This window comes from Dendrobates tinctorius, unplaced genomic scaffold (genome assembly GCF_039654945.1).
Source record: "Dendrobates tinctorius isolate UK_male_01 unplaced genomic scaffold, ASM3965494v1 ptg000032l, whole genome shotgun sequence".
NCBI classification, from domain to species: Eukaryota; Metazoa; Chordata; class Amphibia; order Anura; family Dendrobatidae; genus Dendrobates; species Dendrobates tinctorius.
Window position 1 is genome coordinate 3,075,651 of NW_027361700.1, and position 21,150 is coordinate 3,096,800.

Consider the following 21,150-nt stretch of genomic DNA (forward strand, 5'->3'; position numbering starts at 1 on the left):
CACTGCCACGTCCCTATTAAATTTAGTATCAGGTCCTCCTTTTGGCCACCTGCCGTTAGCGTTGGATTGAGGTGACAACACCTGGTGTGGGACAGATGGGACATGAAGTTAAATATAGATAGTGTCACCTTCATTTCTCCTGGACAGACATGGGCAAGATGGAAACCTGATCTTTTCCATTCAGTGAAGAACGGTCTGTAACTGAACAGAGTCTATAAAATACAGTGTAGTCTGTCTACATTTTTACAATAAAACACTAGGAAGTGTGTGTGTTTGTGTGTGTATATATATAGTTTTAAGGGTAGGTTAACGTTTTCATTGAGAGATAGAATTTCAAAAATAAAATCCAGAAAATCACATTGTATAAATTATATAAACGTATTTGCATTTTGCAGTCAGAAACAAGTATTTGATCTCCTACCAACCATTTAGGCTATGTGCCGCAGCATTTCCGCAACTCCCCACCGCGGGTAAAACGCATGCGGAATTCGCATGCATTTTCCCGCATAACACAAGCGTTTTGCAAGCGTTTTTAGCTTGCAGAATGCTTGCGCTTTTTCAAGCGATTTGAAGCATCGCTTGGAAAAGTGATTGACAGGTTGGTCACACTTGTCAAGCCTAGTGCTTGACAAGTGTGACCAACTTTTTACTATGCCTGCCTATGCAGCATCAATAGTAAAAGATAGGATGTTAAAAATATTTTAAAAAAAATAAAAAAACAGAAATATACTTACCCTCTGACGGCCCCCGGAGTCCTCCCGCCTCTCAGCCACGCTGCCGACAACTTCCGTTCCCAGGGATGCCTTGTGACAATGACCTCTGATGACGTAGCATCGCGCGAGACCGCTATGTCATCAGAGGTCATTTGCACAATGTATCCCTGGGAAAGGAAGATGCTGGTACCGTGGCTGAGAGGCGGGAGGACTCCGGGGGCCGACAGAGGGTAAGTATATCTCTGTTTTTTGTTTTAATTCTATTTTTTACAGGAATATGGTACCCAGGGCATGGAGGAGAGTCTCCTCTCCTCCAGACCCTGGGTACCATCTGCACATAAAGAGCTAACTTTATGCATGGTGGGCATAGCCACATGTGTAAAGTGAGCGTTTCAATGTAATCCTATGGCGGCGGACTCCGCAGAAATAATGGACATGCTGCGGATTTTACCGCTATGCAATTCCTCAGCGGAAAAATCCGCAGCATGGGCACAACTGCGGAATCCAATAGGAGTGCAAAGGGATGTGTTTTAATAACTCTTTTTAAGCGTTTCCGCTGTGGCGAAAACGCAGTGGAAACGCATAAAAAATGCAACGTGGGCACACAGCCTACGAGTTCTGGCTCCTACAGACCAGTTAGACACTCCTAATCAACTCGGCACCTGCATTTAAGACAGCTGTCTTACATTGCTAATCTTTTTGCATTTGATCTGGTTTTGTCCATCTCTGCTTTGTGCGGGTCAGCTTGCTCCTGCTGAGGCTGTGCTGGATCACCGCCCATATGTTACTACTTGTGTCAGTTTGTTCTGTCCCCTGTTATATTGGTCTCTTTTTGCTTTGCTTTCAGTATATACCAGAGTGCTGCTATAGTGGGGGCGAAGTCGTGTGACTTCAGTGTTTTTTGTGCATCAGACGTGTTGGTTTTTTCAGGTTTTTTTGCGTGATTGCAGACAGTGTCTTTCCTTTCCTGTCCTGTCTAGTCAGTTTGGGCCCCATCATTTGCTCAGTTTATTTTTCTGCCTGCGTTTGTGTTTTCATCTTGTCTCACCGACAATATATGTTTGGGGGCTATCTATTCCTTTGTGGTCTGCTCCGGGGCAGTTTAGATTTCACCTTTCTTGCTTTAGGCTAGTTAGCTCTTCGGCTGTGCCGAGGCGTCTAGGGCATCGTAGGTACGCTCCACGGCTACTGCTAGTTGTGTGGATAGGATCAGAGGTCTGCAATCTGCTTAGTTACCAACCTCTCTGGTTTTCTGGTGGCTTAGCCTGGTCCTGCTATCCTCCTCGGTGACCCATTCATAACAAACTTATTTCTACTACTACTGCGCTGAATAGAAGCACTTTACCTTCATATTAAATGGTGTAAATTTATTTTAGCAGTGCAGGGGTTAATAAGCTCAGTTGAGCGCTCCTGGACGTTAAGGCTCTCAGCTGTGCACTATTAGCCACTCCCATCTCCTATATAAACTAGGTCCTGGCTAGCACTCATTGTCAGCGTCAGCTTTTGCTGCATGGCTGGAGGTTGTTGTTGGTGGTTATTTGTGTAGATGGTTGGTGCATTTATCCGTGACTGTTGCTAGGTTTTGGGTGTGTGATAATTCCCTTTCTTCTCCTACTTTGGTTTAACCCCATCCTTCACTCCAAGGTGCATTCCTCTGTTATGTGTGTATATTTGTATGTTTGGTATTTTCCGTTACCCCTGTTTATATTACCTTGCTTAATCTGGTTGGTGTATTATGGTGCACTACTACTCCCCTCTTCCCTGTTTGGGGGAAGGGTACAGACTGAGGGTGGATTCAGGAGCTAAGGCAAGGTACGTGGCCCCGGCATCTTTACCATTAGAAGTAATCCAGGGAGCAGGGCGAACTAGGGTGCCTCTAGCATTAGGGACAGCAAAGGAGCCCCTGGTCCCGGGATACCTGACAACAGAGTCGTGATATTCGCTTTAATAAAGTAATGCTATACATTTTTGTATAAAAGGAGACACAAACAATCATAACAAAAAGCCATTTCCATTTGGAATAAGGCTAAATAAAATGGCACAATTTAAACTCATCTTCTTAGGCCTTTTTTCAGACAATATGATTTGGTGTACTATATATATATATATATATATATATATATATATATATATATATATATATATATATATAATCTTATCCTGTAGTATCTAATCATGGTTGTGGGCTAAAAATTCAAGCAGAAACGTGCTGATTCTTCATTGGGTGAAAAAGGCCGTAAAAGGAATCTGCCACCAGGCTTTTGCTACTCTAAGAGCAGCATGATGTAGGGGCACTGACCCTGATTCCAGCAATGTGTCTCTTACTGGGTTGCTTGTTACAGTTTTGTTAAAATCACTTTTTTATCTGCTGAAAATCTAGCAGTCCTCTCCTCAGAATGCTGATCTCTGTATAACCCCATGAACACTGCTAATTGACAGATTTCTGTGTACATTGTGTATGAATAAGGAGGACTACATGACAGGAGGTTTACTAGTCCTCAAGTGATAATCTGCTGTTAAAACTGTAATTTTATAAAAACTTCAGAAAGCAGCCCAGTAAGTGACACATCACTGGAATCAGGGTCTCTGCCCTTAAATTATGCTACTCTCAGATTAAGAAGCAAAACTTGGTGACCGATTCCCTTTAAAATGTAAATGCAAAGTGGGTAAATGTTTCTTTGATCATCATTTACCCTTGACCTCTAGCTTAGCAGGCCTCAAAAATCTTATGTTTTGGGAAAATGATAAGGTCTAAAAATGTGATGTGTCATGGACATTGACTGTATGCATGGACATGGCAAATGAAGCTGATGGACAATGCATTTTACAGACCTCCCCTCCCCCATCTTCTGGAGATCTCTGTGTCTGTGTTTACTTATGTCTCAGACTGTGATAAGCCACCTGGTTTGGAAGAGGTTACATGGTTGAGTGCTCCCTCTTTATGACAGTTCTCTGCACCACTCACACAATGTTAACCCCTTCACTGCCGGTAAGCATAAAGATCCAAGATTTTAAGCGTTTTTTTCACCATTCATGTCAATGGGTGAAAAATGCTGAAAAATCCATGAAAGTAGTCCATTGTGCCAAAAAAACATGCAAAGCACAAAATCCTGATATCAAAAAACCAATGTGTGTGCAAGAGATTTCCAAAATCTCATAGACTTTGCTGGCACTGTAGAACGCAGATGAAAATTTGCATAAAAAGCTGAAAACAATGCCTAGTGTAAACTTACTCTAAATCTAGCTGAAGTTCATCAGAGCGTGTGAAAAATAATTCATTTTTTTTTTTTTTTATAAATATTGTTACCCGTATACCATTTGTATGTGCCCCGAAATAGTTTCGTCAGCTAATAATTGAACTGGATCTGTTAGGCTAAGTTCACACTAGGCGTTTTTGCAGCTTTTTTTTTATGCAAATTTTCAGCTAGGTTTTATAGTACCAGCACCAGACTTCAGAAATCTCACGCACACTGCTTGTTTTTTTTTTGTCATCTGGAATTTTGGGCTCTACATGTTTTTTTGCACAGCGGAGCAGGTCACTTCTTTCTGTGTTTTTTTCAGCATTTTTTCACCCATTGAGATGAATGGGTGAAAAAATGCTGAAAAAAAACACACCAAAAATGCAGGTACCAGGTTTTGCTGCGTTTTCTTGTGCCAAAACCTGGACTGATTTTTCAACACTAAACTTTACCAGCATGCACAAGAGACAAATCTAGCATCCCAAAACCGCCACAAAAAAATGAAAGAAAAAATAAGTAAAACCTGCTTTTTTTCTGCAGCTTCTTTCCTGCCAAGAGAGCAGATATTGCTGCAGAAAAAAAACGCAGAAAAAACACGATGTGTGAACTTACCTTTAAACAGATACCATAGAAATGGGGTCTGTATTACATCCATTGTTTTGTGTACCCATTTTGTATGGGATCCTGAAATTTTTGCATGGTCTGTTTGGAAAAGCATTCCTGTGGATAAACCCGTTGATTAACATTGGTCCATGTTTGTCTATGTGCTTTCCATTTTCCAGCAGGACAGGGATTGGACCGAAAAAGTTTTCATTTGAACGTACCCTTAACCCCTTCACACCCGAGCCTGTTTTTGCCTTCGTGACCGGGCCAATTTTTTCAATTCTGACCAGTGTCACTTTATGAGGTCATAACTCTAGAACGCTTCAACGGATCCTACTGATTCTGACATTGTTTTCTCATGACATATTGTACTTCATGATGGTGGTAAAATGTTTTAGATATGAGCTGCGCTTATTTGTTAAAAAAAATCAAAATTTGGCGAAAATTTAGAAAATTTTGCAATTTTCAAACTTTTAATTTTTATGCCCTTAAATCAGAGAGTGATATCGCACAAAATAGTTAATAAATAACATTTCCCACATGTCTACTTTACATCTGCACAATTTTGGAAACACAATTTTTTTTTTTTAGGAAGTTATAAGGGTTAAAAGTTGACCAGCGATTTCTCATTTTTACAACAAAATTTGCAACACCATTTTTTTTTAGGGACCACCCCACATTTGAAGAGAGTTTGGGGGGTCAATATAACAAAAAATACCCAAAAGTGACACCATTCTAAAAACTGCACCTCTCAATGTACTCAAAACCACATTCAAGAAGTTTATTAACCCTTCAGGTGCTTCACATGAATGAATGGAATATGGAAGGAAAAAATAAACATTTAACTTTTTTTCACAAACATTTTACTTCAAAACCATTTTTTTTTATTTTCACAAGTGTAAAAAGAGAAAATGAACCACAACATTTTTTGTGCAATTTCTCCCGAATACGCAGATACCCCGTATGTGGGGCTAAACCACTGTTTGAGCACACGGCAGAGCTTAGAACGGAAGGAGCGCCGTTTGACTTTTTCAATGCAGAATTGGCAGGAATTGAGATCGGATGCCATGTCGCATTTGGAGAGCCCCTGATGTACCTAAACAGTGAAAACCCCCCACAAGTGACCCCACTTTGAAAACTAGACCCCTTAAAGAACTTATCTAGATGTGTTGTGAACACTTTGAACCCCCAAGTGCTTCACAGAAGTTTATAACGTAGAGCCATGAAAATAAAAAATCATTTTTTTTTCCACAAAATGACCTTTTAGCCCCCAATTTTTATTTTCACAAGGGTAACAGGAGAAATTGGACCCCAAAAGTTGTTGTCCAATTTGTTCTGAGTACGCTGATACCCCATATGTGGAAGAAATCTACTGTTTGGGCACACGGTGGGGCTCGGAAGGGAAGTAGTGATGTTCTGAAATGCAGACTTTGATGGAATGGTCTGCGGGTGTCATGTGCGTTTGCAGAGCCCCTGATGTACCTAAACAGTGGAAATCCCCCACAAGTGACCCCATTTTGGAAACTAAACCCCCCAAGGAACTTATCTAGATGTGTGGTGAGCACTTTGAACCCCCAAGTGTTTCAGTAAAGTTTATAATGTAGAGGCGTGAAAATAAAAAGTTCATTTTTTTTCCACAAAAATGATCTTTTAGCCCCCAATTTTTATTTTCACAAGGGTAACAGGAGAAATTGGACCCTAAGAGTTGTTGTCCAATTTGTCCTGAGTACGCTGGTACCCCATATGTGGGAGAAAACTACTGTTTGGGCTCACGGTGGGGCTCGGAAGGGAAGTAGTGACGTTCTGAAATGCAGACTTTGATGGAATGGTCTGCGGGCGTCATATTGCATTTACAGAGCCCCTGATGTACCTAAACAGTGGAAACCCACAATTCTAATTCCAACCCTAACCCCAACACACCCCTAACCCTAATCTCAGCCCTAACCATAACCCTAACCACAAACCTAACACCTACACACCCATAACCTTAATCCCAGCCCTAGCCCTAACCCTAGCCCTAACCCTAACCCTAGCCCTAACCTGTGCTTTTTTATTTTTTTTTTCTTTACTTTTTTTTATTTTTGTGACAAGATCGCTGCGCTGCGATCTGACTCATAGTAACGCCACTTCTCCTCTGATCTCACACTGACAGATGATCAGAGGAGAAGCAGCGTTACTATGTGACTAGATCGCTGCCTGGCACACTGTAACGTGACTTCTCCTCTGATCTCACAATGACAGATGATCAGAGGTGAAGCAGCGTTACTGTGTGACAAGATCGCTGCCTGAGATCAGAGGGAGAAGTCGCGTTATAATGAGGGAGATCGCCGGGAAACAAGCAGCTTTCCCAGCGATCGCTCCCATTGGCTGCTGTGACGCTGACGTCATCAGGACCTGAACCAATCAGGTCTCGATGACGTCGGGGGTCCCAGCATGCATTGTGCACCGGGATCCCCGCGTTGTAAGGTATGTGGGGGTCCCGGGGGGCACAAAACCGCCGACAGTAGATAAACGTCGGCGCTGCACAAAGCCCAGCAAGCGCTAACGTTTATCTACAGTGGGCGGTCGGGAAGCGGTTAAAGCCATGCATTTATAAGAATGGTTGAGTCGGGTGAGATAGCTGCAGAGGTGAGCTAACAGCTGTCTAGAGTTTATGGGCATCTATAGACCTAATGAGGCAAATAGACTTAAGCCCCCGTTACACACTGCGATATCGCTAGCAATATCGCTGTAAAGTCACCGATTTTGTGACGTTGCAGCGATATTGCTAACGATATCGCTACATGTGATTCTTACCTCCGACCGGCTCCCCCGCTGGTTATCGCTGATCGCGCGAGAAGCTCCTGGACCGTTTCTCGTCGGCTGCTTCCTGCGGCGCTTCCTGCTGTGACGACGAGCGACGCGTGGAGCCGGGTGGGAGGACGCAGGATCGCCGCGTCTGACAGGTAAGTAGCGATCCCCGTCCCCAGCGATGTCGCTGGTGAGATCTGCCTGTGTGGCAGCTCACTAGCGACCACCTAGCGATGCACCAGCGATCCTGACCGTGTCATATCGCTGGTCGGGATCGCTGGTGCATCGCTAGGTGTAACGGTACCCTTAGTGTGTGCCTGTGCACTGCAGTACTCTGCTCTGCACTCAACAGGGCAGAGCAGTGCGCCTGCGCAGGAGCCACAATGGGTAAGCAAAGAAGAGGACATCATCACTAGAAGATGGCAGGTGCCAGACCGGACTGTGACACCCATCGGACCAAAACCGGACCCGGACCGCCTTGGGTGAGTATAATATAATTCATATTTCTTATCTTTCAGGTTACATTGGAGGCTTATATACAGCATTACCGAATGCTGTAGATAAGCCGCTGAAGGCGGTATCGGCAGCTGATACTCGACAAATGGGGTGACAGATTCCTTTTAAGAATCAGGACCTGACTATTTTTACACAGCTTTTTTGGAGAAGGAACTCCATGGTTTTGAGGTGTTTCTAGTTTTTGATGAGGATTTGGAGAGTTTCTGTTCAGTTTAAGTCCCTGATGGCGGTGCCGGCAGCTGATAGTCGAAAAATGGGGTGACAGGTTCCCGGGGACTTGAACATCACTACTGGATAACCGTTTGGACAACCTTTTAGAGGGAACCTGTCAATTGATTCACGGACAGGCAACCTCATAATCATTTATGTTTTACATAGTTGAAAATAGTAGCCTGGACTAGGTGACTGGGAAGACTAGTCACAGGGGCGTCAGTCAGTTACCTTTTACCATTTAATAATAAGTCTAAGCCAGGTAGAGAAGTCAGGGGTGAACCGCCTCACCCACGGCTTCAGAAACCTTACTCTCTGCCGCATTTCCAGATGGGTTTTCTCTTAAGGCCCCGTCACACATAACGATGCACCAGGGATCCTGACAATGATACGACCTTGTCAGGATTGCTGGTGTCTCACTACATGATCGCTGGTGAGCTGCCAAACAGGCAGATTTCACCAGCGAGGACACTAGTGTAGGGAAGGTGACCGGATGGACGGACTAGTCAGAGTGAAGAAGGAAAGGTTTGCACAGTGTAGGTAGGTGTCAGTTATTACAGTGGGGAAACAGCTAGGAAAGTGTACTGGACGTGCAGTACCTGGGTTGACCATTAGAGGGCAGGGAGGAGTGTGAGCAAAGGACTTGACATCAGCTTAGGGCTTAGGAAACCGTTGGTCATGGGGGGCGGAGTTACAGGCAACCAGGAAAGGTATAAATACTGAGGGAGGGTTCCAGAAAGTTCCAGTCCCCAGGGGGAGCTCAAGTGACAGGAGGACTACGACAGTCTGTGCGCTCTGAGGAGAACCAGACCAGGGGGGACTGAAGAGAGAGAGCGTCAGGGGGGTGGTCCTGACAGGAAAGTACCGCAGAAGAGACGAGACACCGGGTGTGGGACACCGTATTTGACACGACGCCTGACCAGTAAAATTGCTGTTGGTTTACGGGCCTAAGGTGGCCACAGTGACGGACCTGTCAGGAGCGTCAAACAGTGAAGAAGGGACGGTACGTGCATGTACGTCCCTAGTGTGAAGGTACGGTGTGTAAATGGGCCCTAGAAACGGAGGGCCGTGAGGTGAAGAGAAGTGTGGTGTACTGCAGAGGCCGTCAAGTGGGCGGCAAGAGAGAATAAAACTTGGACCTGTTGCACCCAGAATCTGTCTCTATCTTGTCTCTGTTTCGTCTCTGCGCGGTCAGAAGAGGGACCACCCCCAAGCCCTGCCCACGACCCTACACTGGTATCCAAGGTAAATATCGGGTAACTAAGCGAGCGCGTTGCTTAGTTACCCGCTGTGTACCTTGGATACCTGCGTGCTTGCGTTGGACGCTGGTATCCAAGGTAAATATGGGGTAACTAAGCGCGCACGGCACTTAGTTACCCACTGTGTACCTTCGATACCAGCTCCCAGCACAAACACGCAGGTATCCAAGGTACACAGCAGGTAACTAAGCGACGCGCGCGCTTAGTTACCTGATATTTACCTTGGGATACCAGCTCCCAGCGTCTGCTTACAGCGCTGGGAGCTCGCTGATCGCTGCTCTCCCTCTGCCACACGCAGCGATGCGTGCTGGCCAGCAGGAGACCAATGATCAAAAACGGCCCAGGACATTCCTGCACGATCAGTGATACCCGACGGGGGGGGCTGGTTGCTGATGCTCGCCATACACAGCGAGATCGCTAGCGAGATCACTCATGCGTCACAAAATCAGTGATCTCGCTATGTGTGACGGGGCCTTTACACAAGTCGGTATTTCAGAATAAAACATGGAAGTTTATAGTGACAGAGCAGGTCTCCTCTGATGGTTCAGGCTACATGAATCATGTGGCAAGTAGCCTTTAACATACTTGACAGATTGCTAGGAGAGCTGCAGTGTAAATGCTGATTTTCCCTACAGAATACATTAAGCAAAATGTTCACAGAAATCAATGACCATTCATTGATTTCAATGGCTGCCTATTGGTCACTAAAGCCTTTCTATCAGCCAAATTATCCTTAGCAGTCTTCAAATAGTTACAAAATTGTCAATTTAGTGACACAATTAAATGCTAATAAACCTAAACTAACCTAAGCGAAAACTGAGCAGAACCTAAAAGTTTTTAGGAGGATTTGGAATTTCGTTCAGTTTCTGCTCTAAAACATTTTTAAAAAAAAACTTTGTGTAAATACAGTTGTGTGAAAAAGTGTTTGCACCCTTCCAGATTTCCTATCGAGAAATATTTTATAAGGTATAATGATAATTGCTAGTCATTCAATATATATCATGTTTTAATTAAAGAGCAATTTCGAATTGTGCACGATACAGGGTCAATATAACAGCTAATAGTGGGCAGACCTCTTAGGAGAGGCAATTTGTGAGTATATTTTATTAGGAAGACATACACAATACTGCAGCATGAACCTCACTGACAATGTTGCTACATGGATGCAGTTTACTACTTGTAGATGAGACATTTGGCGATTAAATCGTAATTAATGATGCTGATGAAAAATATTTAAGTGTAAATAATGTCAACAATGCAGAAGATTTTTATATAGATCTTCTACTGAAAATCCGTTATCTGTATGTGCCACATAAACACAATGAATTGTTTGATGATTTTTAGGTATTTTCATTGCTTATAAAAATAAGAAAATAAAGTTCACCTTTAAAAATCTTGACCATATTTGTCTGCGACCCAACCTATTCATAGAACTGCTTCTTCTATGCCACCAAGGGAGATAATAAATACCGTAATAATCTTTTTATAGCGCTAACATATTCCGCAGCGCTTTACAGTTTGCACACATTATCATCACTGTCTCCAATGCGGCTCACAGTCTAAATTCCCTATCAGTCTTTGGAACGTGGGAGGAAACCGGAGAACCCACGCAAACACGGGGAGAACATACAAACTCCTTACAAATGTTGTCCTTGGTGGGATTTGAACCCAGGAAGCCCAGCATTAGCAAGGCTGCAGAGCTAACCACTGAGCTACCATGTTGCCCACAACTTGATGAAATCAGTGGCTTCGGCTGTGCATGGTGCCTCCAAACACATCTAATGTGTGCGGGGGCCTTAAAGCTGCCCATTCCCATTTGATGTACAGTGGGTACAGAAAGTATTCAGACTCCTTTAAATTTTTCACACTTTGTTTCATTGCAGCCATTTGGTAAATTCAAAAAAGTTCTTTTTTTTTCATTGATGTACACTCTGCACCCCATCTTGACTGGAAAAAAAGAACTGTAGAAATATTTGCAAATTTATTAAAGAAAAGCTGAAATATCACATGGTCATAAGTATTTAGACCATTTGCTCAGTATTGAGTAGAAGCAACCTTATGAGCTAGCGTATGGGGCATCTCAGCTCTCGAGATCCAGGTCCCGAGATCACCATCTGCGCATGCACCGCCCCAGGCGGTGGCTATATTCCCAGAGACCACCTCACAGGGAACCGTGGAAGTGCAGGGGCTCTGGCTAGTTGCAAAATGTCGGCAGAGCCCCGGGCAGCGCCGGACACCCACACAACACCGCTGGGCACTCGAGCCACCCGCAGCACAGGCCAGCAACCGCCGGGCACGAGGAGACACCCGGCAGCAGCACAAGACCCACGCAGCGCGACGAACATCCTGCCTGCGGCCTGCAGCATCACCCCACTCCTGCCTGCCTCCAGCAGCGACCCTGGGACCCCGTTTCACCGCAGCCGCCATCCTCGGTAAGCAATAAGATGCAAGAATTATAAGAAGAACCACCATTTTATTAAAAAAAAAATTTTTTTTATTTTTCTCCTCAAAATTTGAGGTGCGTCTCATAATCCAGAGCATCTTATAATCCAAAAAATACTGTAATGTGTTCTGCAAGCGGTGTCTTATTTCTTGCAGAGATGGAAGAAGTGATGGCTGTCTGTGCTGGATGAAGATGAAAAGCAAAGATGAAGGACTTCACCTAGAGACATCACTGGTAAGTCAGTGTGTTACCTGTACACTAACACTATACACTGTATACTATATACAGGAGTCCTGTGTACAATGTCACCAGTGATCACTCCTGGGTCCTGTGCATAATGTCATTGATCACAGTATAACCTGTACAATACATACAGCACTGGTGTGTATAATGACACTGTTGATCACTGTATTACCTGTACACTGATACTGTATACAGAGCTCCTGTGTATAATGTCACTGTTAATCACTGTATTACCTGTACACACACTGCATACTAAGTACAGAGCTCCTGTGTATAATGGCACTTATGGTGATATTAGTATTGTGGTTTTGTTTATTAATGATCAGTATTGTAGTATTCAGTCACCATGTGGTGGTAATATGTGGTCTGGGCATGGTGCGGTGGTATTTGTCCCTTGTATGTGCTATTATTCTGTCACTGGTGGTAATATCTGGTATGAACATGGTATGGCTGTATTTGTTCCTTGTTTGTGATATTATAGGTCACTATGTGGTGGTAATGTTGTCCGGCCATAGTGTGGCAGTATTTGTTACTTGTATGTTTTATTATTTGGTCACTATGTGGTGTTAATGTGTGGTCTGGTCATGGTGTGGTGGTATTTGTCCATTGTATGTGACATTATTTGGTTACTGTGGTGGTAATATGTGGTATGAACATGGTGTGGCTGTATTTGTTCCTTGTTTGTGGTATTATAGGTCTATGTGGTGGTAATATGGTGTCTGGTCATGGTGCGGGGGTATTTGTCCCCTGTATGTGATATTATTGGTCATTTTAAAAGTTGAAAAAATAAAAAATATACCTAAATTGTATTGGATATTTTAACAAATGATTAATAGGATAGAGTAGAGTAGAGCTCCGCCAAAAGAGTCTTCTTTGTCATCGTGACAGCTTAAAAAACCTTTTGGCCAAAACAAAAGCTACAGGCTATACAGTCATATGTAAAAGTTTGGGCACCCCTATTAATGTTAACCTTTTTTCTTAATAGCAATTTTGGTTTTTGCAACAGGTATTTCAGTTTCATATATCTAATAACTGATGGACTCAGTTATATTTCTGGATTCAAATGAGGTTTATTGTACTAACAGAAAATGTGCAATTTGCATTTAAACAAAATTTGACCGGTGCAAAAGTATGGGCACCCTTATCATTTTCTTGATTTGAACACTCCTAACTACTTTTTACTGACTTCCTGAAGCACTAAATTGGTTTTGTAACCTCATTGAGCTTTGAACTTCATAGCCAGGTGTATCAAATCATGAGAAAAGGTATTTAAAGTGGCCACTTGCAAGTAGTTCTCCTATTTGATTCTCCTATGAAGAGTGACTTCATGGGCTCCTCAAAACAACTCTCAAATGATCTGAAAACAAAGATTATCCAACATAGTTTTTCAGGGAAAGGATACAAAAAGTTGTCTCAGAGATTTAACCTGTCAGTTTCCACTGTGAGGAACATAGTAAGGAAATGGAAGAACACAGGTACAGTTCTTGTTAAGCCCAGAAGTGGCAGGCCAAGAAAAATATCAGAAAGGCAGAGAAGAAGAATGGTGAGAACAGTCATGGACAATCCACAGACCACCTCCAAAGACCTGCAGCATCATCTTGCTGCAGATGGTGTCACTGTGCATCGGTCAACAATACAGCGCACTTTGCACAAGGAGAAGCTGTATGGGAGAGTGATGTGAAAGAAGCCGTTTCTGTAAGCACGCCACAAACAGAGTCGCCTGAGGTCTGCAAAAGCACATGTGGACAAGCCAGTTACATTTTGGAAGAAGGTCCTGTGGATTGATGAAACAAAGATTGAGTTGTTTGGTCATACAAAAAGGCGTTATACATGCTCTGTATTGTTGACCGATGCACAGTGACACCATCTGCAGCAAGATGATGCTGCAGGTCTTTGGAGGTGGTCTGTGGATTGTCCTTGACTGTTCTCACCATTCTTCTTCTCTGCCTTTCTGATATTTTTCTTGGCCTGCCACTTCTGGGCTTAACAAGAACTGTACCTTTGTTCTTCCATTTCCTTACTATGTTCCTCACAGTGGAAACTGACAGGTTAAATCTCTGAGACAACATTTTGTATCCTTCCCCTGAAAAGCTATGTTGAATAATCTTTCTTTTCAGATCATTTGAGAGTTGTTTTGAGGAGCCCATGATGCCACTCTTCATAGAAGAATCAAATAGGAGAACTACTTGCAAGTGGCCACCTTAAATACCTTTTCTCATGATTTGATACACATGGCTATGAAGTTCAAAGCTCAATGAGGTTACAAAACCAATTTAGTGCTTCAGGAAGTCAGTAAAAAGTAGTTAGGAGTGTTCAAATCAAGAAAATGATAGGGGTGCCCATACTTTTACACCGGTCAAATTTTGTTTAAATGCAGATTGCACATTTTCTGTTAGTACAATAAACCTCATTTGAATCCAGAAATATAACTGAGTCCATCAGTTATTAGATATATTAAACTGAAATAGCTGTTGCAAAAACCAAAATTGTTATAAAGAAAAAAGGTTAACATTAATAGGGGTGCCCAAACTTTTACATATGACTGTATGTGTGATCTGGTGATGGGAACTGTTAATGTGTGATTGGTGAGAAGTGGAGTTTTTCTAAGAGAGAGTGGTGGGACTGTGGACAGTTCGAGGGGTGGAGCCTGGGCGGAGCCCCAAAAATTTTGCCAGTATGGGGCCCCGAAATTCCTAGTGGCAGCCCTGAGTACAACCATGAGTCTTCTTGGGATTGATGCAACAAGTTTTTCACACCTGGATTTGGGTATCCTCTGCCATTCTTCCTTGCAGATACTCTCCAGTTCAGTCAGGTCCAATGGTGAGCGTTGGTGGACAGCCATTTCAGGTCTCTCCAGAGATGCTCAATTGGGTTTAGGTCAGAGCTCTGGCTGGGCCAGTCAAGAATGGTCACAGAGTTGTTCTGAAGTCACTCCTTTGTTATTTTAGCTGTGTGCTTAGGGTCATTGTCTTGTTGGAAGGTGAACCTTTGGCCAACTCTGAGGTCCAGAGCACACTGGAAGAGGTTTTCATCCAGGATATCTCTGTACTTGGCCACATTCATGTTTACTTCAATGACAACCAGTCATCCTGTCCCTAAAGCTGAAAAACACCCCCATAGCAAGATGCTGCTGCCACCATATTTCACTGTTGGGATTGTATTGGGCAGGTAATGAGCAGTGCTTGGTTTTCTCCTCACATGCCACTTAGAATTATCACCAAAAAGGTCTATCTTCATCTCATCAGACCAGAGAGTCTTATTTCTAATAGTCTGTGAGCCCTTCATGTGTTTTTTTTAGCAAACTCTGTGCAAGCTTTCATATGTCTTGCACTGAGGAGAGGCTTCTGTCGGGCCATTCTGCCATAAAGGCCCAACTAGTGGAGGGCTGCAGTGATAGTTGACTTTGTGGAACTTTCTCCCATCTCCCTACTGCATTTCTGGAGCTCAGCCACAGTGGGGGTTCTTCTTTACCTCTCTCGCCAAGGCTATCTTCCCATGATTGCTCAGTTTGGCTAGAGGGCCAGGTCTAGGAAGACTTCTGGTGGTCCCAAATTTCTTCCATTTAAGGATTATGGAGGCCACTGTGCTCTTAGGAACCTTGAGAACTGCAGAAATTCTTTTGTAACCTTGGCCAGATCTGTGCCTTGGTATAATTCTGTCTCTGAGCTCCTTGGCCAGCTCCTTTGACCTTATGATTCTCATTTGGTCTGACATGCACTGTGAGCTGTGAGGTCTTATATAGACAGGTGTGTGCCTTTACAAATCAGTTTAATTAAACACAGCTGGACTCCAATGAAGGAGTAGAACCATCTCAAGGAGGATCACAAGGAAATGGACAGCATGTGGCTTAAATATGAGTGTCTGAGCAAAGGGTCTGGATACTTATGACCATGTAATATTTCGGTTTTTCTTTTGTAATAAATTTGCAAAAATTTCTACATTTCTGTTTTGTTTTGTTTTTGTCAAGATGGGGTGCAGAGTGTACATTAATGAGAAAAAAAATGAACTTTTTTGAATTTGCCAAATGGCTGCAATGAAACAAAGAGTGAAAAATTTAAAGGGGTCTGAATACTTTCCGTACCCACTGCATGTGGACTGAACCCACAAATTTCATTGAAAAATATATGGAGAAGGAGAAAAGTATCAGACAGTTAGATTTAATCTTTCTGATCCTTTTGTTATCCAGGAACTTTTTCCTATATTTCTACTGAGGAGTCGGGACATATGTACACTCAGCTGAGCGTGCTTATGCGTGAGTTTTCGGGTGAGTTATCTGTTGGTTAAAAGATCATTTGACCAAGAGCCAGCTATACAGTATACAGTATATCATGTATGGAAAAGACAAAATGGTAATTTCTTGCCCCATTGGTTGGCAGGGCCAGTGCCACATATACTGTGAAATGCGCTCGGTCAGCCCCGAAATTGTATCCCGCCTCTCCCTCACCTTACACAATAGACTGCATGGACCACTTAGTTTACACAAAGTCAATATTCTGTCAATATTATTTTGAATAATTTAGCACTTTGATGGTCTAAATGTGACAGTTTCCTGAAGAAGCACACTTTCTGTGTGGCATAGTCAGTGTGTATTTTGTTTTAAGTGTTTTGATTCTTTGTTTTTTTTTTTCCGTCCATTTATTTTTACTTACAATAAAAAGATCTACATGAGTTTACAGGGAGACATTAAAAAAAGTCTTTGAACACCCTCAGGCTACTTTGCAGAGACTCTTTATTTGGTCTGTATGTCCATACACATTTCTTAACACGAGCATCAAATGGAGGTTCAAACAGAGCGAAGTAAAAGCTGTAAATTAAGAATTAAGCTTCACTTGTAGACTAAACAGTTTCCAAACACCATCCTCCACTATAATCCTTGACTTTTCTTTTTCAGACTAGTTGATAAAGGGATAACCTGGCTATAATAAAGAGAGTTCTCCAACCTGCAAAGAATGAAATATATATATATATATATATATATATATATATATATACAGTATATACAGCTCTGGCAAAAATTGTAAAATGTACACATGTAACAAGCAAACATTAGGCATCTACCCGACTGTAAGAACTTACAAAATTCATTCCACTGGTTATTTGGTGCGACATCTCAACAATAAATAAAATGATACCAAACATTTCTTTAGTCTGTATTTGCATCCCAAAAAATAGATGTAAATTGCACAAAGTAATTTCTAAGTACATTAAATCATCGACAAAAATAATTCAAGGCATCATATAGCCATGTCAAAAAATAAAAAAAGGTAAGGCTGCTGAAATGTGTGCAAAGCAAAAAATGGAAAAAAAAAAAAGGCTGGTGGTCACAATGGCCGTTTCAGGGCTATTCATTAAAGAAGACCAATCGCCAGGTTAAAAGTGGCCAGGTTTTTTTTTTTTTTTTTTTTTACTATTCTATTCCTGCTGCTACAGTGACTATTCTGCTTTTTTCTTTTTTTAAACCAGTTCAAGATCAGGCCAATCACCTGTTCCATTTTGTTTCGTACAAGTAGTTGAAAGAGCTGTAAAAGTTTTGTTTGGATGTTCAAATATTTGCATATTTTTGTGATACGTGGGGATAATTTTAATTTCATTATCTTTTTCTTGTTTTCTTTTGGCAATATCAGGATATGTCAGAGGGAAAATAAAGGAAATATGTGTCTGTTTTATTCACATTTTAAAATGTGTTCCCCCTTACTTAACAATTATTTTTCTATAAAAGGGGCAGACCTAGTTACTGTCATTTGGATTGACAGGATTCTCAGGGGTGGGGGAGGAACGTCTTTAGACTGCTCTGCATTATTATCTCAAAAGCACTCCCCCCCCCACCCCAGGTAAAGAACATAAAAATATGACAAAAATATGCTCTGTATGGAAGATTTGAAAAAAAAAAAAAAATGGATACACATGGAAGCAGTAAAAATAAATTAAGATCACAAATTGACCAATTTTGTCCCGGTGAGACAGGTCCACTTTAAAGGGAGTGTCGGTAGGATCAATCATTTAAGTTGTCTATATGGACATGTACAGTAGGTTATAAAAAAGAAATAAAATAATACTTTGATATCTACAATCCAATGTCTTATTCCTGAAAAATCTATATAAGCTGTTAAGATCTATTGGCCGCACATAGATCTCCCTGAGAATCTGCTTCCATTTTAAATGAAAGGGAACTTTACCAGTGTGAGACATGTAATAAGTGACAGTCTGTACCCTTGATCTACATGTCACACACTGGTAACGCCACCCCCTTTCATTTAAGATAAAGCTTTAGAGGCTTAGGAGGATTGAGCCTACTGAAAGATTCCCTTTAAAGGAAATCTGTCACCTATTTTTTGCCCTATAAGATGCGGCCACCGCCATCAGGGGATTATCTACAGCATTCTGTAATGCTGTAGCTAAGCCCCCCGATGTAACCTGAAAGATATGAAAAATGACTTAAGGCCCTGTCACACACAACGATATCGCCGATTTTGTGACGCCACAGCGATCTCACCAGCGACATCGCTGTGTGTGACATGGATCAGCGACCGGCCCCCCTGCCAGGTATCGCTGATCGTGCTCCAACGTCCTGGGCCCTTTTTTGATCGTTGGTCTCCCGCTGGCCAGCACACATCGCTGCGCGTGGCAGCAAGAGACCAGGGATCAGCGACGCTGGTTTCCAATGTAAACAGCTGTTTACATTGGAAACCAGCTTGCTCGCTGGTCCTGATCACTGGAGGGGCTGTCTAACAATGTCCCAGTGATCTCATCCATGTCGGATCGTTGGTGGGATCGCTGGGACATTGTTATGTGTAACGGGGCCCTTATATTATACTTACCGGGGGGTGGTCCGGTCCGGGTCTGATGGGTGTCGCGGTCCGGGTCCAGCTCCTCCCATCTTCTAGAGCTGACGTCCTCCTTCTTACTTCTGCTGCCGCTCCTGCTCAGGCGTTCTTTCTCTACCCTGTTGAGGGCAGAGCAGAGTACTGCAGTGCACAGGTGCCGGACCTCTCTGACCTTTCCCGGCGCCTGCGCACTGCAGTATTCTGCTCTGCCCTCAACAGGGCTGCGACAGGAAGCAAAGAAGAGGCTGTCATCGCTAGACGATGGGAGGACTCGGACAAAACCGCGACACCCTTCGGACCCGAATCGCACCGGACCACCCCTGGGTGAGTATAATAAAACTCGTTTTTATCTTTCAGGTTACATCGGGGGCTTATCTACAGCATTACAGAATGCTGTAGATAAGCCCCTGATGGCGGTGGCTGCATCTTATATGCTAAAAAATAGGTGACAGATTCCCTTTAAGAGGTTGAAGTGGTTGTGAAACAACAAAATACAGTTGTGGCCAAAAGTATTGACACCACTGCAATTCTGTCAGATAATACTCAGTTTCTTCCTGAAAATGATTGCAAACACAAATTCTTTGGTATTATTATCTTCATTTAATTAGTCTTAAATGAAAAAAACACAAAAAAGAATGAAGCAAAAAGCAAAACATTTATCATTTCACACAAAACTCCAAAAATGGGCCAGACAAAAGTATTGGCACCCTCAGCCTAATACTTGGTTGCACAACCTTTAGCCAAAATAACTGCGACCAACCGCTTCCGGCAACCATCAATGAGTTTTTTACAATGCTCTGCTGGAATTTTAGACCATTCTTCTTTGGCAAACTGCTCCAGGTCCCTGATATTTGAAGGGTGCCTTCTCCAAACTGCCATTTTTAGATCTCTCCACAGGTGTTCTATGGGATTCAGGTCTGGACTCATTGCTGGTCACCTTAGAAGTCTCCGGTGCTTTCTCTCAAACCATTTTTTAGTGCTTTTTGAAGTGTATTTTGGGTCATTGTCCTGCTGGAAGACCCATGACCTCTGAGGGAGACCCAGCTTTCTCACACTGGGCCCTACATTATGCTGCAAAATTTGTTGGTAGTCTTCAGACCTCATAATGCCATGCATACGGTCAAGCAGTCCAGTGCCAGAGGCAGCAAAGCAACCCCAAAACATCAGGGAACCTCAGCCATGTTTGACTGTAGGGACCATGTTCTTTTCTTTGAATGCCTCTTTTTTTCTCCTGTAAACTCCATGTTGATGCCTTTGCCCAAAAAGCTCTACGTTTGTCTCATCTGACCAGAGAACATTCTTGCAAAACGTTTTAGGCTTTTTCAGGTAAGTTTTGGCAAACTCCAGTCTGGCTTTTTTATGTCTCGGGGTAAGAAGTGGGGTCTTCCTGGGTCTCCTACCATACAGTCCCTTTTCATTCAGACACCGAAGGATAGTACGGGTTGACACTGTTGTACCCTCGGACTGCAGGGCAGCTTGAACTTGCTTGGATGTTAGTCGAGGTTCTTTATCCAACATCCGCACAATCTTGCGTTGAAATGCGGTGGCTCAGTGGTTAGCGCTGCAGCCTTGCAGCTCTGGGGTCCTGGGTTCGAATCCCACCAAGGACAACATCTGCAAGGAGTTTGTATGTTCTCCCCGTGTTTGCGTGGGTTTCCTCCGGGCACTCCGGTTTCCTCCCACACTCCAAAGACATACTGATAGGGAATTTAGATTGTGAGCCCCATCGGGGACAGTGATGGTAATGTGTGCAAACTGTAAAGCGCTGCGGAATATGTTAGCGCTATATAAAAATAAAGATTATTATTATTAAGTCTCTTGTCAATTTTTATTTTCCGTCCACATTTAGGGAGGTTAGCCACAGTGCCATGGGCTTTAAACTTCTTGATGACACTGCGCACGGTAGACACAGGAGCATTCTGGTCTTTGGAGATGGACTTGTAGCCTTGAGATTGCTTATGCTTCCTCACAATTTGGTTTCTCAAGTCCTCAGACAGTTCTTTGGTCTTCTTTCTTTTCTCCATGCTCAATGTGGTACACACAAGGACACAGGACAGAGGTTGAGTCAACTTTAATCCATGTCAACTGGCTGCAAGTGTGATTTAGTTATTGCCAACACCTGTTAGGTGCCACAGGTAAGTTACAGGTGCTGTTAATTACACAAACTAGAGAAGCATCACAAGATTTTTTGAACAGTGCCAATACTTTTGTCCACCCTCTTTTTTATGTTTGGCGTGGAATTACATCCAATTTGGCTTTAGGACAATTCTTTTTGTGTTTTTTCATTTAAGACAAATTAAATGAAGATAA

The 21,150-nt window shown here is 42.8% G+C and overlaps 1 protein-coding gene across 2 annotated transcripts in view; it reads left to right on the plus strand.

Moving 5' to 3' along the window:
• The window catches only part of PLEKHH3 (pleckstrin homology, MyTH4 and FERM domain containing H3), a 113,487-nt gene that overhangs the window by 22,919 nt on the left and 69,418 nt on the right, over positions 1 to 21,150 (plus strand). The gene's annotated exons all lie outside the window — the stretch shown is intronic.